The 25,141-nt window shown below is 51.6% G+C and overlaps 1 long non-coding RNA gene across 1 annotated transcript; it reads left to right on the top strand.

The window, feature by feature from the left end:
* The first annotated feature begins 16,385 nt into the window (after positions 1-16,385).
* On the top strand, positions 16,386-23,754 carry LOC142093173 (uncharacterized). The gene is made up of 7 exons (XR_012677313.1): positions 16,386-16,610; positions 18,278-18,336; positions 18,810-19,324; positions 21,389-21,455; positions 21,946-22,006; positions 22,112-22,346; positions 22,705-23,754. It is a non-coding gene; the product is annotated as an uncharacterized LOC142093173 (long non-coding RNA).
* Positions 23,755-25,141: the final 1,387 nt, after the last annotated feature.

Raw genomic sequence — 25,141 nt, 5'->3', positions numbered from 1 at the left:
ATTCCCCACCGCCTGCCCCCACCCCCCCCCCCCCCCCCCCCCCCCAAAAAAAAGTAAAACCATATGGGAGATCTCTTATCTCACTGATTTTTCTATCATAAATGAAATTTTAAAAAGAAAGTTAAAATTGTCTAATTTCCAAACTGACTTGCATTGTTTAAACTGCAACTGCCAAATAGCTGTAGCGTATAATTTATTAGGTGTACTTAAGCAGTTGGGTAGTTGCTCTAAACGTTTAAAAAGAGAGGCAGCTGAACGTTACGGGTTTTTTTCCCAATCTTTTGGCAGAGTGCTCTGAAGTACTTTATTTCTGTCTCGCTTTCGACGGCGCGTTTCCCCGGCAGTTTGGTAGCATCGGTCTCGGCGCAGCTGGCCAGGCGTCCCTCCTAGTCATGTCACACACGCAAAACCCCTGGTCAAACGATAGCTGTGTAGCTTGGGGGTAGATAATTTAACGGTATGAATTCACAGCTACGCAATTTCAATTAACGCAAAAGGAAAATCAAATATTTTTATAGTATGAGTCTTCTCATTGTACGTATGTAAGTGTGCGCACGCCTTTTTAGCATAAAATGAATTGCTGAGATTTGTTCTTTCTTTTTCATTTTACTCTTCCAAGTTTTACACTTCACTTCCAGCTTTATCGGCCAAGCGAGCGAGATGCGCAGCAGCAGCAGCAGCAGCGCAAGGGCTGGAGCTGTGGCGGCGGATCCGTGAGCGTAGATGCTGATTACGGCGCGCCCTTGTCCTGCAGCCTCACGGGGTTATCTCCCGGCAGCGGTGCTGTAAGGAAGGGACGAGGCGTTTTCCGACACCAGCGAGAGCGTTTACTTCTCTGCTAAGGACGTGTTCAGAATCGCGTCGATTAGTCCTCACGTGGATTTTAAGCGTTCGAATCGCTCGAGCTTTTAAAGGCCGTGTTGTATTTCGAGCTGACCCGTTTGCCTGGCACCCTCCTTTAGCTCGACTGCTACCCTCTCCCTTATCCTGACCGAATTCCTCTGTTGCCTTCGGTGCTGTTTTTTTAACGTGCTGAAATGCCAGTTGGGATTTTTGTTTTTCAGATGCCTCGCTGTGAGCGTCCCGTGGTGCTCAGGAGAGACCCCCAGCCCAGGTTTGCCTGCCGGTCGTTAGGCGTGCTGAGGGTAAGGGGCCGGCGGGCAGCCTGCGGGACGGGGGCTGGGGGGGGCTGCAAGCGTTTGGGGGGGCCGCCCCTCCTTTATCTTTCTAGCAGAGCCCCCCTTTTTGGCGGGGGTGCGTGCGTACATACGTAAATGGTATTATTAAAGTAACGAGCTGCCGGTTGGGGCCGTTTCCCTCGTTTTGTGTCTTTTTGGGGGGGTGAATAAAAAGGGGGGGTTGGGGGGCCTGGAGGGGTGATGATGTCATTTGGGGCACCCCAGCATCACCACGGGGGTGATGATGCCGTGGAGGAGCAGGTGAGTGGGGAATGGGGGGTCATGGGGGTCCGTGTCCCCCCCCTCTCCCCCCCCCCCCAAAGGGGGTCACAGCCCAAATTGCCTGAAAATTCATGGGGGGGGTTTCAAAAATTTTTAAAAACTGTAAATATATCTGTGAGGCCTCGAAATAGAAAAAAATCTCTCCTTGTTACATATATTGAAAAATAATATTAATTTATATGTACAAAAGGATTTCAAAATAAGAACCTATATCTGCCCTATTATGTACAGGATTTTAGAGTATAAAAAAATTCGAAAGACGTATATAGGGTTTTAAAATACAAAAATAACTCACGTCTCTATAAATTAAAAAATAAAGAACTTCCAAATGCAAAAAGGATGATACATTTTATACATGAAGGAATTTAAAATAGAAAAAAGTCTGAATAGATACCGCTATCTACACTTACTACGTGTTACATAGAGAGTCTACATAGACATTATATGTAATCTAAGAGATTATGTACAAGTGTAAATAGATATCTAAGTCTAAAATCTAAGTCTATAAAGATATAGGTGTAAATATATGTAAGTGTAAATAGAGAAGTCTATAAAGACATTTAAGTGTTCAAAATATGTAAGTCAACAGATCCATAGTCTGAGCAGGTATTATATATAATAAGTGGGAAATAGGGGGATATAAGTGAAACATAAATATATTCACTAAATATATATATAGAGATATGTGTAAATACGTTAAGTGTAAATGTCTATGATAATAAGGTTTTTAAAATGCAAAGAAACCCTGTTTATAGAAAGGATTTTAAAACTCGACACACCCCACGCCCCGCCCCCGAAACACCTCTCTATTGAAGATATAAAAGCGCTTTCAAAAGCTGCCTCTTCCCTGTTCTCCTTTTCCACCTTTTCCCATCCTGATTGGGGGCCAGTTCCCCCAACAGGGACTTTCCCCTGCAGGGCTGCGCACGCAGAGCGGGACCTGCTGCCGTGGCATAAAAATACCACAAAACCCCTAATTCGGGGCCTGCAAGCGGTGGGAAAAAAAAAGCCCGCAATTTTGGGGGAAAAATACCCAACTTGGAGCTCCCGGGAAAGCCAAATCCGCCTGGATTTGGGCAGTCAGAAAGCCCCATTTTCACGCACAAAACGAAAAAGCAAAAACCACCAATTTTTGTTGTGAAAAAGCGTTGAAAAACCTCCAAATGGTGGAATGTTTTGGAAAAGGAAAAAACCCCAATTTTGATATTATGGAAAAGCAAACAACCCCCCGATTTGGGGAAGATTTGGGGTGAAACACCAGCCACTTGAGGGGCATCGCTCGTGGTTATCCAGCGAGGTTCGGTCATCGGGAACGGATTATCTGTTGCGGGTTATCCCAGGCGAGTTTTCTGCTTGTGGGTGGTCCCGGGTGGACCCCCTGGCGTAGGTCCCCCCCCGCCCCTCCCGGTGTCCGCCCCGCCTTTCCCCTGCGAGGTTTTTCCCCCCGTGCGAGGTTTTCCCTGTGACGCGCCCCCCGTATCCCCTGCCCTCCTACCTCGTGCCCGCACTGCCCTCCTCTCTCCTCTCTCTCCTCCCACCCCCCGTGTTCCGCACTGCCTCCCCGTAACCCCTCTGCCCCGGACCCCTGGGGTGCTGCCTGCCCCGCCAACCTGCCCGTTGCCCCCCGCCCAAACTCTGGCACCCCCCTCCCGCTCCCCCGCACCCCACTCCCACCCCGCTCTCCCTCCTCCTGCATTTTGGGTTTGTGCTGAAAACGGCGTCGGTGACGCGGGGCTGCGTGAGTTCCTGCTAAGCAGCGCTTGCACGGCGCCGGGGGCTGTTCTGCTCCTCGCCCGCCCTGCCGGCGAGCGGGCTGGGGGTGCGCGAGGGCCTGGGAGGGGGCACCGCTGGGAGAGCTGACCCCGGCGGACCCAGGGGATGTTCCAGACCCTACGACGTCAGGAAATAAAACTCGGGGGGGGTGAAAGGGTGAACGAGAAGGGATGAGTGATTAAAGAATTGAAACTATGGGCGAAATGACTTAGTACATTAGTTGCAACATTTTTGTAAGGCTCAGCGGAGGAATCGCAACAACAGTTCCTGATAAGAACCAGGAGTTTGTTCGAAGCCAGTTGAAACCAACCCTGTGATTTGGGTAAAGGCCAAGGAACAACTGAGTCTGTTTTCCGCAAGTCAGTTTTGGCGAGCCAGGCAGGAGATTTCTTTGCTTCACTGCGGGATCGGCTGAGAAGCGGACGCCCCTGGGCGCGCCCCGAGCACTTTCCTCGGAGGGGACTCCACTACCAGCCGCTCACCCTGGGAGTAGATAAGAACCTCCTGAGCCCGCGGAAAGGAAAGGGGCCTGTTTTTAGGAGAGGGGCCTGTAAGTCGTACGCGTGGCCGGGGCTGCTGGTAAATCGCGCAGAGACGTCTGGCGTGCAGCATAGTCCCCGTATGGTAGGAGGGTACCCTGCACGGTAATAGGGGGATCCGCTGACCGATAGAGCGGCCGCTAGCGATCTTGGGAGTAGATCGAGTGGATCCGAGGTTTTCGCTGCATCCCAGTGTTGGGAACCAGGACGGACCTGCTAATGACTGGTATATAAGAAGCAGGAGAAGGGTAAGCGAACCTCCCCGCAATTGCGGTTGGGCTATTTTTATATTTGCAGCTGCTGGAGGGATAACAGCCAGAATATGAATTGTATGCTTTATCTATGAAACGCCCGGGTATTTTATGTTAGAACCATTTGTGTGTTTGGGACGCAGCGCAGCTGCGGAGTGAGTGCAGAGTTTTGTTTTGTGACCTTCGCGAGGAGAGCGGCTGGCAATTATGTCTTTGTCTTTATGTGTGCGTAATGTATGGAAAGATTGAAAGATTGTAAATGTCTCTATATGTTAATGAAGGAGCAAGACTGAGGGGATCGCTTCTTTGGTGGTTTGGACTCGAACCCTGGGAATATTTAAACGAAGGAGGGAATTGGATAAGGAGGGAGTTACGAAATGGGTAACACTCAAAGGGAAATCTCGAAGAAAAGCCCCTTAGGCTGTGTGCTTGCCCATTGGAAGGATATTGTTGGAACTGGAGGGACAGAAAGTAAAAAGACTCTCATTAAGTATTGTAACCAATGGTGGCCGTTGTATAAATTGGAAAGTGAGGCTAAATGGCCATTCAATGGATCTATAGATTACAATACTCTCTTACAATTGATGCTGTTTTTAAGAAGGGAAGGGAAGTGGGATGAAGTTTCATATGCAGATATGTTTTTCACCTTCCGAAATCATCCGGAGTGGCAAAGGGACTGCGGGATGGTGCTGCCGCAGGACCCTATGGTACTTGCACTTGAGCGAGAAAATAACAAAAAATCTGAAAGTAAATTGAGACGATGCTGTTCGGCGTGCAGTATTGGGCATCGGTGTATTAAAGTAAACAAAATCCATCAGGCACCGGAGCCAGACTTGACTGACCTGTTTAAGCCTCCCCCTCGACCACAGGAACGGGGTGCGGACTCGGACGAAACTTCCACTCCCCCGGATAGCCCAGTATCTTCCCGCACCAGAAAGAAATCTGTCCCGACAGCCTTGCAGGCACCCCTGCGAGAAGCGGTAGGACCCGAGGGTGGGACAATGCTAATCAAGGTACCTTTTTCCACTACTGACTTAGGGGAATGGAAAAAAGTTGCAAAGGATTATAGGAGTGATCCGATAGGGGTAACCAAGCATTTTCAGTTTATAATAAAACAGCACAACCCTGATTGGAGGGACATACAACTGCTATTAGAATATATGACAGAAACAGAGAAGCAGTTGATTTTAAAAACAGCAGGAGATTTGGCTGAGGATCACTACAAAATCACAAGAGAGGATGTAAAGGAATTTTTCCCCCTCCAGGATCCAAAATGGGACCCAAATAGATCAGCAGATATAGAAAAACTACAAGGCTATCAAGAGTGGATCTCAAGAGGAATGGAAAGGGCCATCCCCAAAACTATAAATTGGTCAGTTTTGTATGCAGTGAAACAGGGTCCCTCTGAGTCCCCATCCGAATTCCTGGATCGATTGAGAGATGCAATGCGCCGTAATACGCCACTGGACCCTGGGTCTGAAGTAGGGATACAACAGCTAGTTTCTTTGTTTCTAGGTCAGTCCACCGGGGACATTAGACGTAAGCTCCAGAAGTTACGCACTACAGAAAGCAGGAATTTGGAAGTATTGTTGGATGAAGCGTGGAGAGTGTTTAGCAATAGAGAGGAGGGTTATAGGCAAGGGCAGAGGAGAATAATAGCGGCTGTTAGGGAAGAGGAAGAAAGGATACCTAGGCGGCTAGGCAAAGATCAGTGTGCATTTTGCAAAAGAATTGGTCATTGGAAGAATGAATGTCCGGAGAAATGGAGAAGGAAGGAAAAGGAGTGGAATAATCAGAAGAGGAGGATAGTGGCCCATGTGAAAAAGGACTGATGGGAACCGGGGGAATCTACCCTAGCGGATCCACTGGTTATAATGCAGCTAGGGAAGGAGCAAAAGAAAGTGGAATTTCTGGTTGACACGGGGGCAACGTATTCGGTTTTGAATCAAGCCTTGATGCCCCTGGGAAGTGACTGTATCATGGTAAAAGGGGCAACTGGCCAAAGTGAAAAGGCATATTTTTGTGAACCTCTGAGATATAAACTGGGAAAACAATGGGGCATCCACACATTTCTGTACATGCCTAACTCCCCAAAAGCACTTCTGGGGAGGGATTTATTGGAACAATTGGGTGCAATAATTAAATTTGAAAAGGGAGAAATTACTCTGGAGGTAAATGACCAGCAGTATATCCAAATAATGAGTTTATCCCTAACTAGTGTTCCTACAGAAGGAAAAATCAGCGAAGAAATCATGAACCAGGTATATCCCGGGGTATGGGCCACCGATGTGCCCGGGAAAGCAAAGAATGCTTCACCTGTTGAGGTTAAGCTCAAAGACGGACGACAGCCGGTAAGAATCAAACAATATCCCCTAAGGAAGGAGGACAGGGAGGGAATTCAGCCAATAATAGAAAAATTTTTGCAACTGGGATTATTAAAGGAATGCGAATCCGACTTTAACACTCCCATACTACCTGTCCGTAAACCCGACGGGTCATATCGGGTGGTCCAGGACCTACGGGCTATAAATAAGATAACTGAGGATCTCTACCCCGTAGCGGCTAATCCGTATACTCTGTTAACTGTATTAACGCCTGAGCTAACTTGGTTTACTGTTTTAGACCTGAAGGATGCCTTCTTTTGCCTCCCTCTCCATAAAGCCAGCCAGAAAATATTTGCATTCGAATGGGAAAACCCCAAAACCGGTCGCAAGACTCAACTCACCTGGACGGTGTTGCCACAAGGATTTAAAAATAGCCCTACGATTTTTGGCAATCAGCTTGCAAAGGACTTGGAATAATGGGAAATCCCGTCTGAAAAGGGAAAACTGCTACAATACGTGGATGGTATCCTGATTGCCACCGAAACAGAGAATGATTGTATCACCTGGACGGTGAGTCTATTAAATTTCTTGGGGCTCCAAGGGTACCGGGTGTCTAAGAAGAAAGCCCAAGTAATACAGCGCAAGGTGATTTATTTGGGCTATGAAATCAGTGCTGGACAAAGGACTTTGGGACAGGCCCGAAAAGAAATAATATGCCAAACTCCGAGACCGCAAACGGTGAAGGAGTTACGAACTTTCCTGGGGATGACTGGGTGGTGCCGACTGTGGATCTACAACTATGGACTGCTTGTTAAACCCCTGTATGCACTAACGACCACTGAGCAGAAACCCCTTAAATGGAACGAAGAGACCATACGGGCCTTTGAGCTGCTAAAAAAGGCCCTGATGTCGGCCCCAGCCTTGGGACTCCCAGATGCAAGTAAGCCATTTTTCCTTTTTTCCCACGAGAAGCAGGGGATTGCCCTAGGCATATTAGCTCAAGATCTGGGCCCATATCGACGAGCAGTTGCTTACCTTTCCAAACAATTGGATGCAACTGCAAAGGGTTGGCCTGGATGCTTGCGAGCGATCGCGGCCGTAGTACTAAACATCCAGGAAGCCCGAAAATTCACCCTGGGCCAGAAAATGACTGTGTTGGTGTCCCATACAGTATCTGCAGTACTAGAAGCGAAAGGTGGACACTGGCTTTCCCCACAAAGATTCTTGAAATACCAGGCTATAATGGTAGAACAAGATGATGTGGAGATTGTAGTCACTAACATTGTCAATCCAGCCTCTTTCCTCAGTAAAAACACAGGAGAACCAGTGCATCATGACTGTCTGGAAACCATAGAAGCAACATATTCGAGCCGTTCGGACCTGAGAGACAGTCCTATGGAAAACACGGAAAATTGGTTCACGGATGGAAGCAGCTATGTCCTAAGTGGTAAAAGACATGCCGGATATGCCATTACCACCAGTCAGGAAGTAATAGAGTCAAGGCCTTTGCCCATGATTACCTCTGCACAGAAGGCAGAAATAATTGCTCTAACTCGCGCCTTGGAATTGGCCCGAGGCAAAGCTGCGAATATCTATACAGACTCGAAGTATGCCTTTGGAGTTGTACATGCGCATGGAGCAATCTGGAAGGAGAGAGCATTACTGAACACACAGGGTAAGAACATCAAACATGCAGAGGAGATCCTGAAACTGTTGGAGGCAGTCCAACTCCCTGAGAAAGTGGCGATCATGCACATTAAAGCGCACCAGAAGGTGAATTCGGAGTTGGAAAGAGGAAATGAGCTGGCGGACAGAGAGGCAAAACAGGCAGCCAAAGCAAAGGTGAAAACAGAAGGAGCTTTAGTCCCTGACAGGCGAATCTCCCTAGAAGGTAAGCCAGAATATACAAAAGAAGATCAAAAGCTTATTACAGATTTAGAAGGGACATATAATAAAGAGGGGTGGGCTCTCACCCCACAAGGGAAACTAATCATTCCCTCCTATCTAACATGGTCTCTGATAAGGGAGGAACATAAGAAGAGACATTGGGGGGCAGAAGCCTTATATAAACATCTAATTAGAGAGATCGTAGCCAGAAATCTATACACCACTGTGAGACAAGTAACTCAACAGTGCGATCTTTGCCTCCAGATTAATCCCAAGAATACCCCCAAACCAGAAATGGGCCAAATTGGGAAAGGCAACGGGCCTGGACAACAATGGCAGATCGACTTTTCAGAACTCCCAAGAAAAGGGGGGTATCGATATTTATTGGTGTTGACTGATACCTTTTCAGGTTGGCCAGAGGCATTCCCTACCAGAACAGCCAAGGCTCGGGAGGTAACTAGAACATTAATACAAGAAATAATACCACGTTTTGGGGTTCCAGCAACCATATCTTCTGACAGAGGACCACATTTCATCTCAAAAGTAGTACAACAAATTAGCCGCCATTTGGGCATAGATTGGCAGCTTCATACCCCATATCGCCCTCAGTCAAGTGGCCAAGTAGAAAAAATGAACCACTTAATCAAACAGCAGATCGTGAAATTGGGACAGGAAACTAACTTGGCCTGGCCTCAGTCTCTTCCTTTGGCTCTTTTGCGCATACGAACTAGGCCAAGAGCAAGAGAAGGACTGAGCCCTTTTGAAATCTTGTATGGACGACCCTGTAGAATACAGAAAGGGATGTCTACACAAGTTGGAGATGAAATCATGACCTCCTATATGGTGGCATTAGGCAAACAACTCAGTAAAATTGAGAAGCATGTGGTTGGGACTCGAAGTAGGGGTTTGGATGGGCCTGTACATAACATACAACCTGGGGACTATGTGTATATAAAGTCTCTTACAGAAAAGACTTTGGAGCCACAGTGGGAAGGACCATTCCAGGTACTCCTTACCTCCTTCACGGCAATCAAGATTGAAGAACAGAGCGCCTGGATCCATCATACCAGAGTGAAAAAGGCCCCTCGGTCACTATGGAAATCAACGCCAGCTGGGCCCCTAAAATTACGCTTTCAACGAAAAATGGGTATTCATGGGTATTCATCGTAGGTATAATAGGACTATGGGCAAGAACAGTTTATATGTGGGAAAGTAATACCTTTTTACAGCTCCATAATAAAATCGCTGGAGTTATGAATTGGACTAATTGCTGGATGTGTTCACACCTGCCAAAGAGTCTAGGTAGTGGTCATCCCGTAATTGCCACAATTTTCTCAAATGATTCTAGAATAACCAAGGCGTTTCAGAACATGTCCCTTAAAGAATACATAGATGTTGGACAAGAGAGTCTAAACTGGATGATTGATTTAAGCTCCTTGTGGAACCGTACCCAAGGAGTGCCTTGTGTTCAGAGGTGCCGAATAGAGAATATTACAGGAATGGAGAGCAATATAGGGGTAATCGCACGAGTAAAGGGTGCGAAAATTTGAAATTTGAAATAGGAGATTATCCCAATTGCACCTCGTATATTAGTTATGGAAGTGCAAATATGTGGGCTAGCAAACAAACTAGACGAAGAAGTAATACTACTCCCAAAGGCTGGCCCACCCCAGTTGGACGAGGGCGGTACTGGATTTGTGGATCCAAGGGATATAAAGTATTGCCTCTGGGATGGGCAGGTAAATGTGCTATGGGAACTATAATACCAGATATTGAAACTAAACGAAACCTTACAGATTGGGTGGGATCAAATGGACTGTTACGAACCTATATGAAACAATTTAGAGGAAAACGGAATGCTAATCCATTAATAGAAAGAAATACTGGATTCCATAGTTTTGCTAGGTGGTTTCTCCCCTGGTTAGGAGTAAGTGAATTAGAGAAGGCTTTAGTAAATATATCGGCCGCTCTAGAAATTTTAAGTAATAGCACCGCTGAAGCTATCAAAGCCCTCCAGGAAGAGGTTTCCTCCCTGAGTAAGGTAGCTCTCCAAAATAGGTTGGGTTTGGATATGTTGTTCGCTCAGCAAGGAGGGTTGTGTACGGTTATAGGAGAGCGATGTTGTACATATATTAATCGTGAGCTGAGCGACAAGTGGAAAAGGACCTATCTCAAATTTGGAAGCAAGCTAAACTTTTCCATGAAGTAACTAGAGATGATACATCTTGGGGCCTTCAGGAACTATGGGAGAAACTTACCTCTTGGTTACCGAATTTAACATGGCTTAGACAACTGTTTATTATAATAATAATTATTATTGTTATGTTTATAGCTCTCTGTATTACAGTTCGATGTAGTCTGTGGTGTTTCAAAAACACAGGAGACTCTTACAGTGAATGGAAGAAAAATCAACTACGACGTAGACTTGAGTCCAATAAATATTTTGAAAAGACACTAGATAAAGAAACATTATGTTAAACCGAACATAGTAAAAGAATTTACTAACTCTTCAGAAAAGGGGGGAATGAAAGGGTGAACGAGAAGGGATGAGTGATTAAAGAATTGAAACTATGGGCGAAATGACTTAGTACATTAGTTGCAACATTTTTGTAAGGCTCAGCGGACGAATCGCAACAACAGTTCCTGATAAGAGCCAGGAGTTTGTTCGAAGCCAGTTGAAACCAACCCTGTGATTTGGGTAAAGGCCAAGGAACAACTGAGTCTGCGCAAAGACGGGGGTTATTAGCGGTGACGAAGAGGAACCACTAACCTTCATCCCCACGACCCCCGACGACCACCACCAGGAGGCAATGCGCAAGCGTAGATAGGAGGGGCTCATGGAAATAACGTCTTGAAGCTTATTTTAATACAAAGCGGGGATAGGTCATGCATATGTATAGGCGTATTATCTATATGCAACATTTCGCTGTATATATTTCTGGCAAGTACCGTGTTGAGGCGCGCACGACTTTGGTGGGGTTACCCCCCGTGCCGCCCAGCGCTGAATAAACATACCTACTTTACAATCTCACAGATTGTGGAGTCTGTTTTCCGCAAGTCGGGGGAGGTTGGCGGGGGGGCCGCTGCTGGGCTGCGGCTGGCTGGGCATCGGTCGGTTGGCAGCGAGCCGTTGTTTTCATTTGTACCGCTTGTCTGTCTGGGGTTTTTCTCTCTGTTGTTTGGGGTTTTTGTTTTCCCCCCTTTTCCTTACAAGTGGAGTTTTTTCACTTTTGCCCTTCCAATTCTCTCCCCCCTCCCACTGAGGGGGGCAGCGAGTGAGCGGTTGTGTGGTGCTGAGTTGCCAGCTGGGATTCAACCACGGCACAAGGTGAGTTGCAAGCCCTGCCTGGCTAAACGCTTTAGGCTCTCCGTGTTATTCCTGCCATCTTACGAGGCCCTCCTTGTTCTTTCCTGCTGCTTTCAAGTGCCTTGTGCTCCATCAGCAGTCTGGGAAGGATGGTTGTGGCAGGAGCTGCAGCACCCTGTGACTCCTTCTCAGGCTGTTAGCTTCGCCCCGACGCTGTTAGCGTCGGCTCTGCACGGGACGCAGGCAGCCCGCAGAGCTTGGCGCCAAGCCATTCCTTTCCCCTCTGCGCAGCAGCGGTTCTGCCGCTGCTACAGGCAGCCGCTTGCTCGAGGGCGAGGGGCTGGGATGACGACAGGCTGCTGCACGCTTCAGTCGAAGTAAGACGCCGTTCTCTGGGGAGCCGGTGCAAGGAGAGCTCAGGTCCGTTCTGTACTGCCGATGGCTCTTCACAAGGGAAGCGTGCTCTGGTTTTAGCAGAAAAAGGTGTCGGTCACAGGCAGCCACCTATCACTGTGCACAGCTCAGCTATTTGGCAGGGGTCTTGCTTGTTCAAGTAGAGGCGTATTCCTCGCCTTGCAGTCTCGATGGCAAAACAATCGGGGGTTCAAGCTACAAAAGCCTTTTGACATCGGAGCGAGGTGGCAGCTGGGTTTCTACCAGCACCGTACTTAGCTGTGTTGCTAGCTGAAAATGGCTCGCGGGCCAGGAGATATGCAGAGGGGTCTAAAATAAAGAAACCAAGTGTTGAAGTGATTGTTTCAAGGAGGCAAATTAGGCAGCTAAAGGAACCGAGCTGCTCACCTGTCACGTTGGCAGAACAGCCCCTCCAGCCCACTAAGTGCTGCGTGTTGCAGGCAGCAAAGTGCAACTGTGACGCTTGCTGGCAGGAGCGGCAAGGAGGGCAGAGCTACGCGCCCTGTACAGAGCAAGGATGGAACCTGCCGGGCTCTACGGTCAACTGCTGAGGACGCCTAATACACCAGCAGGCCTCTTGGCTTTCCCTGCTTCATTTCTAATTCCTTTGCACGCTGGAGGGCAGGGTGGTAAGTGACGTCGTGCAGTGTCTCTCCTCCAAGTGGCAAGCCCTGCGTGTGTGCAGGATGAGGAGAGCAAAGTGCTGATAGCACAGAGGCGAGGAAAGGTGCAAACACCGCAACAAAGGCCCAGGACCACCAGCGTATCGCTCGTTTGCAGGTCAGCCACTGGCACCGGGTCTGCTCAGAAGCGCGGTTTCCTGATGGACATAGCTGCCCCTCCTCTGCTCTCAGGGTGTCACCCGTGTGGCCTTATTTTTTTTAAATCTCTCTCCAGCATCCGTTGAGTCGCTGCTGTCACTCCCACAAGCCCGATGCCACCTGCAGACCGAGACAGCGATCCCTGGGGCTTCCTCCGGGTTAGAAAGAAACCTGTTCCACAGGTTCCCCGCGCTGCTTCTCCTCCCTGGGTAATGGGCTGGGGGGCACGGGCAGAAACAACCACGGGCCTTGTAAAGCGGCCAAAGGGAAAGGACTGAAATGCTGGAGCCACCGGGTGCTTTTTGGTACAGAGGCGATGAAGATTAGTGCCCGGGCCGCGAGTGGGAAAAGGGCAGGGAAATCTAAGCCCAGTACCGCCAGTAGGCAGTTACGGTCTTTCGATGGTACGAACTGGGCGGAGAGAAGGGGAAAGGGCCGGTGAGGCGACGGTGGCACCCGGCGGCCGGAATGGGGTACTGCAGCTCTTGAGCCGCGCATGCGCAGTGGCGCGCTTTTCTTGGCTCGCTGCTGCCACCGAGCGACCAGAATTGGGTACTGCAGCCCTTGAGCCGCCCATGCGCGGTGGCGCGCTTTTTCTTTGCTCGCTGCTGCCACCGAGCGACCAGAATTCGGTACTGCAGCTCGGGAGCCGCGCATGCGCGGAGGCGCGCTTTTCTTGGCTCGCTGCTGCCACCGAGCGACCAGAATTCGGTACTGCAGCCCTGGAGCCGCGCATGCGCGGTGGCGCCCCCTTTCTCCGCGCTGCCGTCCGCCGGTAACGGCAATGCCGTATTGTGGTGCCTGCGGGGTGATGCCGCCGCGTTCGTTGGTTCGTCCCGGTAAGGAAACGCCGCTGCCGCCCCACGTGCGCGATGCCGGCGGGCGCTGGGCGCCCAAAGCGCGGAACTGCACCGCTGGTGCCGCCCCCGGGCACGAGCCGCCCGGCGGCTGCTCGCTGCTGCTGCCGCCCCGTGGCCGAATCGCGGTACTGCAGCGCCGGCACCGCTCAGGTGCGCAGCAGCGCCGCCGCCGCCGCCTTCGCTGCTGCCGCCCCGAAGCCGAAGCGTGGTCCTGCAGCCCGGCGCTCGCGCGCCGGCTGTGGCCCCTCCATGCGCCGTCCCCATCCCGGTGCCTCCCTCATCCCGGTGCATTCGTCATCCCGGGCGGCAACGATTAGGGTGCCCCCCCCCCCGCATGCCAGCACCCCCAAGAGTGTCGGCGTGTCCCAGTGCTGTCCCCATCCCTGGGGCAGCTCCCCGTCCCCTGTCCCTGCGGCTGGTCGTTGGGCTCTGTGTTCCCCCAATAAAACACGGGGACGGAGGGGACCCCTGGGGACAGGGGGCGGGGACCCCCAGAGAGTGGGCTGTGCTGCCGTCGCTCCTTGGTGCTGGCCCTGCTTGTCCCCTGTCCCCCCAGTGGTGACGAGCTCCGGGCCACTGGCGGGGACCCTCACTGTCACCTTCCCCCCATGCCGGTTGCCACCAGCGACAGGGACAGCGACGCACCCCCGGGGGTGTTTGGGGTCCCCAGGGTGGGAGCGGAGCTGCAGGATGCCGGGTCCCCCCTGCCCGAGCCCTGCAGACCCAGGTGGAGCGCAGGCAACCCCGGCCCTGTCCCCAGCCCTGTCTCCGCGTGGCCGTGGGTCGGTGCTGCCATTGCGTGGCCAGCGGCTGGGAGGACACAGCTCCCGCCGGCTGGGGCCAGAGGAGCCCGGCAGCCTGGGGACCCCCGGGAAGGGCTGGCTGTCGTGGGGACTCGGCGCCCAGGGCCCAGGGCACCCCAGAGACCCTACAACAGCGTGCAGCATGAACTATTTTATTACCTGTGCAGTATCCATGAGTGAGTCCCCATCATTCCCATCCTGGTCCCCCAGTGGGTCGGGGTCCCAGCTGCCCCTGGGGGTGGCTGCAGGTGTGGGGGGTGGGATCCCTTCTCCCTGCGGTGCCCCCCACCTCCCCAGGGTCATCCCTCCCAGTCTCAACCCCCCACATGGTGTCCTCAATCTCCCGAGAAACACCTCTGTCCCCCAATGTCCCCCTACCTACCCCACTCCCAGGGTCCCTCCCGGACCCCAGGATTGCCCCCCTGCCCCATCCTGAGGCCCCCCCCCCATCGCCATGGTCACCCCTAGGCCTGAGACACCCCCCCTCCCCAGCACGGCAGGTGCCTGGGGAGACACTGGGAAGAGCCGGCACCGCCATCTCGGGGTCCTGCTGGCCCTCATCCCCCCTAAAGTCTTGCACCATGCTCTGCTCCTTGGGGGGAGTGCCCACAGTCAGGGGGGTGGGGGCTCCCCTCCTCCCCAGGGAACCCCCCCAACCTGTCCAGGGCACCCTCTGCCACCTCCCCAGGGTCCAATCACCGTAACAGGATCTGACCCTGGGATCCTGCTGGTTAACGTCAGGTGCAAGAGAAGGTTCCTCATTACTCCTTGATTAGTTCTTAGGTGCCAGCTCGAGCTGGGTGCCTCCAGAGAGGGACCCCTACCCCGGATCACCCTCCTTGCACACCTGCACCCGTTGCAGGAGGGTCCACGCACACCATGGGAGCCATGTGGGAACCGGAGGCGGCCTCGAGGCTGCTCAGCAGCAGTCAAAACACCCCAGTGGTTTCAGGCACCGGCTGTTTTGCTCCCGAACCCAAGGGTACTGCCGAGAAAACTAACCACCACTGTCACACGAGGGTCCTGCACAATCGCCACCATCGCACAAGGGTCCCCGTGCACCTGCCCGCCATTGCACGAGGGTCCCCTGCACACCAACCAATTGCATAAGGGTCTTCCTGCACTGCCCCCCCCATTGCATGGGGGTCTCCACACACCGACCCCCCGTTGCGCAAAGGTCCCTGCACAATCACCACCGTTGCAGGGGGGTCCCTGCGCAGGCACCCGCACTGCACGAGGCGCCGTGCGCATGCGCACTTCCGGGGCGGGGACTACAACTCCCGGCGTGCCCCCCGCGGGCGGCCCGGAGGAGCCGCGCGCTGATTGGCTGCGGAGGATATTTCAACGGGGCGCGCGGCGGGCTCTGCACCCAGGCGGCGGCGGCGGCGGCGGCGGCGGCGGCGGCGGCGGCGGCGGCGGCGGCGGCGGCGGCGGCGGCGGCGGCGGCGGCGGCGGCGGCGGCGGCAGTCTGAGGTGCCGCGGGCACGGCGGGCTGAGGGGAGACCTGCAGGCTCCGGGGAGGGGGACTGGGGGGAGGCTGCGGACTCCTGGGGGGGCTGAGGAGGGGGGCTGTGCGTCCCGGGGGGGCCGGGGAGTGGAGCTGGGGGGGGCTGTGCGTCCCGGAGGGGGCCGGGGAGGGCGGCTGGGGGGGGCTGTGCGTCCCGGAGGGGGCCGGGGAGGGGGGCTGGGGGGGGCTGTGCGCCCTAGATGCGCTGAGGAGTGGGGCTGTGTGTCCTAGGGGGGCTGGGGAGTGGGGCGGGGGGTGGGGGCTGCAGTCCCCCAAGGAGCTGGGGAGTGGGGCTGTGGGTCCTGGCGGGGCTTGAGAGTGGGGCTTGGGGCTCCCACGGGGCTGGAAAATGGTGTGGTCGGGTGCTGTGAGCACCGGGGGTCCTGGGGCTGGGAGGCACTTGCAAACACCGGGGAGGGGCTGCGAGCATGGGGGGGCACAAGGGTTGCACCAGGGTCCGTGCACGATCACCTCCATTGTACGGGTGTCGATGTGCAGCCAGCCGGGCTGCACGAGGCGCCGTGCGCATGCGCGGTCCCGGGGCGGGGACTACAACTCCCGGCGTGCCCCGCGCGGGCGGTGCGGTGGAGCCGCGCGCTGATTGGCTGCGGACGGTATTTCAACGGGGCGCGCGGCGGGCTCTGCACCCAGGCGGCGGCGCAGCGTGAGTGTGAGGGGCCGCGGGCCCGGGGAGCCGAGGAGTGGGGCTGTGGCGGGGGGCGGCGGTCCTGCAGGCTCCGGGGACGGGGGCTGGGGGGGCTCCAGGCGGGGGAGGGGCGGGGGGGGAGGGCTGTGTGCCCTAGGGGGGCCGCGCAGTGGGGCCGGGGCGGGGGGGCGGGGGGGGGCGCTGTGTGCAAACAGACCCTCCCTGCGAGTTCCCACTGTCGCCCCGTGGGGCCGGGGACCCCCCAGCCCTCCCTGCAGGCAGACGGGCAGCCTGTAGGCAATGGAGGCCGCCCGCCCCAGCGAGGTGCTCGAGCCTGGGGGCTTCACGGGCCGAGTCGAGGGAGGAGCTGCTGGAGAGAGGGCTTAGAAACGGCCTTCTGCCCCCGAAACTGCTGGAGCATTTGAAGGGGAGGGACAGGTCCACCCCAGGGCCCCAAGGGGAAGACCTCGGAGCAGGGACTTGGGGTTGTTCCAGGAGCAAAAGCTGGTCCCAGCCAGCTCGCCTCTGCTCCCCCGGCACCGGGATCGGACCTTTCAGCCCTGTTTCTGCCCGAAGCATCACACAAGCGCTTGCCCTCCCCCGGGGCATCTTTGGGCCTTGAGAACAGGTGCAGCAGCTGGGTTTTTGGGCTCAGAAATGGGCACCAAGTGAGCTGATTTGGGGGCCCAAAGCAAAAGCCGGTTTGGCCGTTTGTGCGGGGGGGTGGGAGGGCATTGGGGCTGCAGGGGAAAGCAGGGGGTGGGCAGGGTGCGTGGACCCTCCCCGGGGGTGGGGGTCTGGTCCTGCTGGACCTCGAAGTGCGGGAGGCCGGCATGCACCAGGCCCAACTCAACGTCTGCGGTGGTCTCTGGGGGGAAGAGGTGGTCTCTGCTTTTCAGACCCCGCACGCCCTCTTCGAGTCCAGCTCTTGCTTGTCGACTGCTTCGAATAGTTATTAACTAATTAGTCGTACAAACTAATTGGTATTTATACAATGTACAACTATGATATTTTATCCTAATGGTCAAGTTTTGACAGCGATTGGTTTACGACCTTGTCAAAAGCCCAGGCTGTTGCAAATAGCTGGAGCTTGTAAGGAGAAGGAGCTGAAATCAACGGTGCAGAGCTGGAGCTTCAATTAGCCAGAACCGTCGCAAGCAGGAGCTGGAACGAGACAGGGTGTCCGCTGTCTGGGGCATGCCTTAGCCAGAGGCAAAATTACCAGCAGCTGTAACGAGCAGGAGCTGCGATTCGCTGCAGTGTCTGTTTGCCGGAGCATCCGTCGGCCAGACTGCACTCCCAGCACGGCTGAAGAGCAGCCAGGCGCAGGCAGGGCTGTCCCCAGCAAGGCGCTCCGAGCGGCAGGGAGGCGAGTTGTCCTTCTGCCAGCGGGGAGCCCGGCCTCTTCCCTCAGGGATTAAATCCACGCCACGCGTGGATCCGCTCTCTTTGCGTGGAGGGTCTCTCCCGGACCCGTTCCCGAGGGCTGAAGCGAGGTCCCCCGGGGGGCAGGCGGCAGCACGAGGCGGCGGTGTCTCCCCGGTACCCGGCAAAGGGGAGCGAAACCGGCCGGCTGGAGCTCCCAGGGTGCACAGCCCGGCCCCGCACGGAAGAATCCTTCCCTGGGTTTTCACCGTTGGCTGGGTGTGACAAACAGGTTCATTTTGTGCCTCCTCTTTTCCCAGCGTCACCTTCTGCGTCACGTGAAGAAAATCCTGCGTGGTTGACGCCGCTTGCTGCTCAGGTAATGGCACGTGTGGGGCCGGGGGAGCCGGGAGAAACATTGGCGCGTTCAAGGACGCTGCAGATGCTCCATGTCAAACCCAGGGAAAAGGCAAATTTGCTGATGGTGCAGAAAAGCTGATGAACAATTGCCGTGAACAGAGCGTGCCTACGTACCCTCGTTAGCGTAACTAACCCTGGGTAGTTACGAGTGTTTTCCTTTCAGGGAAAAGAATGAGCTTTCATCTATGAAAAATTAAGAGCTGCCTGTGTCCTTCTTTAAGTTCAAGTGTTTCTCTTCTGTTTGTTCATACTGATTTTATGGGCAGGTTGGAAATAGCCTTCTATTTTTATAGGCATAACTCAATTTGTAGTACTACGTGGTGTCAGGGTAGTTAATTTTTGAGCACCCAGGTACCACTAGAAACGTAATGAATGAGACACGATGGAAACTGATATTTAAACTTGATTTTTACTTGATTTTTTTTTCATTAGAGTGTTGATGGCACGTTGTCCTGTGGCTCAATCCACGTTCTGTTCAGTGGAGTCTTCAGTCTAGGACTTCCAAGGGAAAAAGTTGGTCCTTCCAAAAAAGGGCTAGTCATTCATAGGATCGAGGTATAGACTTGGCGAGCCGCTTAAGTACGTGATCAGAATTAAAGCCGAATGTCGCTTCATGTTGCTGCTGTTGGCCTTCACTTTTGTTAATTTCCCCGCTGCTCCGTCATGGTTGGGAGCTCTGAATCATCATTTTTTTCACTCCTAACGCATTTTTCTCCCCAAGGAGAGGCTACGTTTAAAAGTTACTTAGTTTCCTCGCAAATGCATCGGTCAATAAAACGGAGTTATGATTATTAAAACCACACAAATGACACCAGTCTTACAGATCTGGACTATTTCTGAACACGTGTTCATCACGTGCAGATGTCATCGGGATACGGATCATCTGCACTTCGTGCTCTGATGAGACGATCAGCTGAGACAGGGACGAGCTCCAAAAGAAAAAAAACGTACAAGGTCAAGGTTTTGTTTTGTTGTTGGTTTTTGTGGGCTTTTTGTGTTTGTGTTATTTTTTGGTTTGTGGTTTGTTTTTTTTTTTTAAAAAGAGCGCGAAGTTGACAGGTGGCAGCCTGCAGAGCTCTCTTGCTGCCTGACCTCTCTTTTTCTTCTCTGTCACTCCTCTTTCGTGGCTGTAATTTTCACTCGGGTAGTTTTAGAAGAGCGATTTAGTTCCTCGCCTGTGTAAATGTGCTGGTAATTCCTGGAAGGTAAATGCTTGAACCGGTAGCGAATAACTTGGCTACAAGTAGAATTTCTGAAGGAAGAACAACAACAGCAGGAAGCAAGTAGCGAGTTACCACAAATTTGTGTGTGTCAAACACATCAAAGTTTTATTGCCAAACATTGTTTGGCAATGTGTTCCAAATGGCTCGTTTTGGTAAGCATAAATTTTCAGGAAGTTCAGGGTTGTGTGTGGAAAAACGTGCCCCTCTGTCTAGGTGTCCTGCTACGTAAATAGCATCAGTCAGTAGCACATCCAGCGGCAGGGCTGTTGTTCCCTGCTCTCGATATTGCCGTAGTAGTGTTGTGATATTTCGACCTAAGAGGCGGGTTTAGGAATGGAAGGAGAATGCCTGCGTTCTGTAAGGGCTACGAATGCCGACCCTTTTCTCTGCCTGCTGCTTTCCTGTGCGTGAGATGAAACTGTATTTTTTTTCTCCCTTGTTCCCGGTAGAAATATTTCTGAAGCTGTCGCTGCTGTGGGTTTGCAATTTGCGTTACTGCGTTTTTGTAGAGTTCTAGTCACGGATCGTTTCTGCCGCGGCAAAGTGTCAAGATACGGTTTTCAGTTTAAAGCTTCAGAAGCTGCATTCGCTGAAATCGGAGTAGGTGAAGCTGGTTGTTGTGGTTTAACCCGGCAGGCAGCTAAACACCACGCAGCTGCTCGCTCGCTCCCCCTGCCCCCAAAGTGGGGTGGGGGAGAGAATCGGAAAAAAAAGTGAAGTTCGTGGGGTGAGGTAAAGACAGTTTAATGGGACAGAACAGGAAGGGGAAACAATCATAACGATAAAAGAATATACAAAATAAGCGACGCACAATGCGATTGCTCACCGCCCGCCGACTGATGCCCAGCCGGTCCCCGAGCGGCAGTCGCCGCCGCCCGGCCAACTCCCCCAGCTTATGTACTGAGCGCGACGTCATATGGTATGGACTGTCCCTTTGGCCGGTTTGGGTCATCTGTCCTGGCTAAGGTCCCTCCCAGCTTCTCGCTGGCAGGGCATGAGAAGCTGAAAAGTCCCCGACTGGCGTAAGCGCTACTTAGCCACAACTAAAACATCAGCGTGTTATCCACGTTTTTCTCGTCCTAAATCTAAAACACAGCGCTATACCAGTTACCAGGAAGAGAATTAACTCTATCCCAGCCGAAACCAGGACACTGGTCTTGCGCATGATCCTGCTGTGCTCGCAGGGGTGCTCAGTGGCTCCTCATCAAAACAGCGAGGTGTGTGTGGACGTCCGTAGGGTTGCGCTAGGGGTCTGGGGGCGTTATGTATTTTTGCTGTTGGAAGACGGAATAGAGCGTGTGCCTGTTAAATCTAATGATGGTCGAAGGTTGGGAGGGACCCTGAGCAGGTTTGGTGGCACAACTGCAGTTTTCAAAGATCTCGACTGTTTGGAGAAACGGCCTGGAAAAAAGGATTCCTCTTTTGCAGCGAGTTTGCGAGGACAGACGGGTCGCCGTACTCTTTAACAAAAATACTCAACTTGGGACGTATAGGGTGAGGAAATCGCGGCTCTACTTAGGCTTGAGAAAACGTACGTAGGTGTCTGTGCCTGTCACCTGCGCGTCTCTAGGCAAGTGAGTTCTAGCGAAACTAAAGCTGCCGATGAGCCAAAAAAAAAGGCACGGTTGTCTAAAACATGCAGAAGCTCTAGTGGCCTGTCTCAACAACTGCACCACAGATGATGCCAAATACTTTCTTCTCCACTCAGTTGTAGTCTTCACAGAAAAGGAAGCTTTGTGCTAAACGTGTTTTTGTGTTTGTTTTTTTTTTTTTTTCCTTTCCTCTCAGCAGAATGTCAACTGCCGTGAAAGTACGAGACAGATGGAAAGGATCCATAGTGGTCTGCAAGTACAAGGTATGCCTGTGATATGTGTCTGCATTTTTCCTAAGGTGCTTGTAGTGTGGACTTTACAGTTAACACGAAGAATGTGGCAGCTCTCCTTCTATCTGATTTTTTAACATGAAATATTTTAACACAAATACTAAAAATAAAGGTCTGTTCTGGAGCGTGGTACACCTATTCAAGGCTTGTTTTCCTTCGTCTATTTTCTCTTCCTGAAAGCAGAGTCTTCTGTTTCTGTGTGCTTGCTATTAAAGGGTGCTGTGAAAATAATGTTGGACTAGAAGAGGAAAGGAACCGTTTGTAAGAGTTCGGATGTTCGGGAGAAACAGGCTTTGTTTTCATGATAAAAGCTTTATGCTTTTTCAGTCAGTGTTTAAAATACCTTACAGGAGCACTCGAAAACCTTACTGAGATACTAGCATCTGTGCTAAAAGCAATCAAGGTCAAAGAAGAGGCGTGGACAACACGGGACAAATCGGTGTCGCTTCGGTGTGTTTTCCAGGCTTTCCCGAGAAGCGGTAGCAGCCTCGTAACTAGCGACAGAGAGTCCTGATGTGTTTTTGGTGAGTTACTGCTACTATCGCGTCCTTTTTCCTTAACCTGCAGCGCGTAATTTTGACTTTGGTTGGAAAGAGATTTTCCAGAATGGAAATCTTTCTCATTCAAAGGAGTTGCCTTTTACGAACTTCCCATCAGAATGGATCTTCAGCGATGACGTGCTTGGCAGTAGAAGTCATCCGCAACGAGACTTTTTGCTCTCTCTGGAAAAAAAAAAGGGGTAAGTCGATTTCCTTGCAAGGACCCAAGCGCAGCACATCTTCCAATAGTCGACGTATGGCTGATCTTTGGTTCTCGGGTGTAACGGTCGAGAGATCGTAAAGACGCGTTCCTCTGCACGCTTGGGTACAGCCAACAGCATTAGCAAACCTGCCAGTCCTTTTTGGTAGCCTTATGTATTGCAGCACCGGGGATTTGATATTCCCCACTGCCTGCCCCTCCCCCCCCCCCCCCCCCCCCCAAAAAAAAGTAAAACCATATGGGAGATCTCTTATCTCACTGATTTTTCTATCATAAATGAAATTTTAAAAAGAAAGTTAAAATTGTCTAATTTCCAAACTGACTTGCATTGTTTAAACTGCAACTGCCAAATAGCTGTAGCGTATAATTTATTAGGTGTACTTAAGCAGTTGGGTAGTTGCTCTAAACGTTTAAAAAGAGAGGCAGCTGAACGTTACGGGTTTTTTCCCCAATCTTTTGGCAGAGTGCTCTGAAGTACTTTATTTCTGTCTCGCTTTCGACGGCACGTTTCCCCGGCAGTTTGGTAGCATCAGTCTCGGCGCAGCTGGCCAGGCGTCCCTCCTAGTCATGTCACACACGCAAAACCCCTGGTCAAACGATAGCTGTGTAGCTTGGGGGTAGATAATTTAACGGTATGAATTCACAGCTACGCAATTTCAATTAACGCAAAAGGAAAATCAAATATTTTTATAGTATGAGTCTTCTCATTGTACGTATGTAAGTGTGCGCACGCCTTTTTAGCATAAAATGAATTGCTGAGATTTGTTCTTTCTTTTTCATTTTACTCTTCCAAGTTTTACACTTCACTTCCAGCTTTATCGGCCAAGCGAGCGAGATGCGCAGCAGCAGCAGCAGCAGCGCAAGGGCTGGAGCTGTGGCGGCGGATCCGTGAGCGTAGATGCTGATTACGGCGCGCCCTTGTCCTGCAGCCTCACGGGGTTATCTCCCGGCAGCGGTGCTGTAAGGAAGGGACGAGGCGTTTTCCGACACCAGCGAGAGCGTTTACTTCTCTGCTAAGGACGTGTTCAGAATCGCGTCGATTAGTCCTCACGTGGATTTTAAGCGTTCGAATCGCTCGAGCTTTTAAAGGCCGTGTTGTATTTCGAGCTGACCCGTTTGCCTGGCACCCTCCTTTAGCTCGACTGCTACCCTCTCCCTTATCCTGACCGAATTCCTCTGTTGCCTTCGGTGCTGTTTTTTTAACGTGCTGAAATGCCAGTTGGGATTTTTGTTTTTCAGATGCCTCGCTGTGAGCGTCCCGTGGTGCTCAGGAGAGACCCCCAGCCCAGGTTTGCCTGCCGGTCGTTAGGCGTGCTGAGGGTAAGGGGCCGGCGGGCAGCCTGCGGGACGGGGGCTGGGGGGGGCTGCAAGCGTTTGGGGGGGCCGCCCCTCCTTTATCTTTCTAGCAGAGCCCCCCTTTTTGGCGGGGGTGCGTGCGTACATACGTAAATGGTATTATTAAAGTAACGAGCTGCCGGTTGGGGCCGTTTCCCTCGTTTTGTGTCTTTTTGGGGGGGTGAATAAAAAGGGGGGGTTGGGGGGCCTGGAGGGGTGATGATGTCATTTGGGGCACCCCAGCATCACCACGGGGGTGATGATGCCGTGGAGGAGCAGGTGAGTGGGGAATGGGGGGTCATGGGGGTCCGTGTCCCCCCCCTCTCCCCCCCCCCCAAAGGGGGTCACAGCCCAAATTGCCTGAAAATTCATGGGGGGGGTTTCAAAAATTTTTAAAAACTGTAAATATATCTGTGAGGCCTCGAAATAGAAAAAAATCTCTCTTTGTTACATATATTGAAAAATAATATTAATTTATATGTACAAAAGGATTTCAAAATAAGAACCTATATCTGCCCTATTATGTACAGGATTTTAGAGTATAAAAAAATTCGAAAGACGTATATAGGGTTTTAAAATACAAAAATAACTCACGTCTCTATAAATTAAAAAATAAAGAACTTCCAAATGCAAAAAGGATGATACATTTTATACATGAAGGAATTTAAAATAGAAAAAAGTCTGAATAGATACCGCTATCTACACTTACTACGTGTTACATAGAGAGTCTACATAGACATTATATGTAATCTAAGAGATTATGTACAAGTGTAAATAGATATCTAAGTCTAAAATCTAAGTCTATAAAGATATAGGTGTAAATATATGTAAGTGTAAATAGAGAAGTCTATAAAGACATTTAAGTGTTCAAAATATGTAAGTCAACAGATCCATAGTCTGAGCAGGTATTATATATAATAAGTGGGAAATAGGGGGATATAAGTGAAACATAAATATATTCACTAAATATATATATAGAGATATGTGTAAATACGTTAAGTGTAAATGTCTATGATAATAAGGTTTTTAAAATGCAAAGAAACCTTGTTTATAGAAAGGATTTTAAAACTCGACACACCCCACGCCCCGCCCCCCCGCCCCCGAAACACCTCTCTATTGAAGATATAAAAGCGCTTTCAAAAGCTGCCTCTTCCCTGTTCTCCTTTTCCACCTTTTCCCATCCTGATTGGGGGCCAGTTCCCCCAACAGGGACTTTCCCCTGCAGGGCTGCGCACGCAGAGCGGGACCTGCTGCCGTGGCATAAAAATACCACAAAACCCCTAATTCGGGGCCTGCAAGCGGTGGGAAAAAAAAAGCCCGCAATTTTGGGGGAAAAATACCCAACTTGGAGCTCCCGGGAAAGCCAAATCCGCCTGGATTTGGGCAGTCAGAAAGCCCCATTTTCACGCACAAAACGAAAAAGCAAAAACCACCAATTTTTGTTGTGAAAAAGCGTTGAAAAACCTCCAAATGGTGGAATGTTTTGGAAAAGGAAAAAACCCCAATTTTGATATTATGGAAAAGCAAACAACCCCCCGATTTGGGGAAGATTTGGGGTGAAACAC

The sequence above is a fragment of the Calonectris borealis genome, chromosome 26 (genome assembly GCF_964195595.1).
Source record: "Calonectris borealis chromosome 26, bCalBor7.hap1.2, whole genome shotgun sequence".
NCBI lineage: Eukaryota > Metazoa > Chordata > Aves > Procellariiformes > Procellariidae > Calonectris > Calonectris borealis.
Note: the sequence above shows the minus strand (reverse complement) of the source record. Positions and strands in the feature narration are given on the sequence as shown.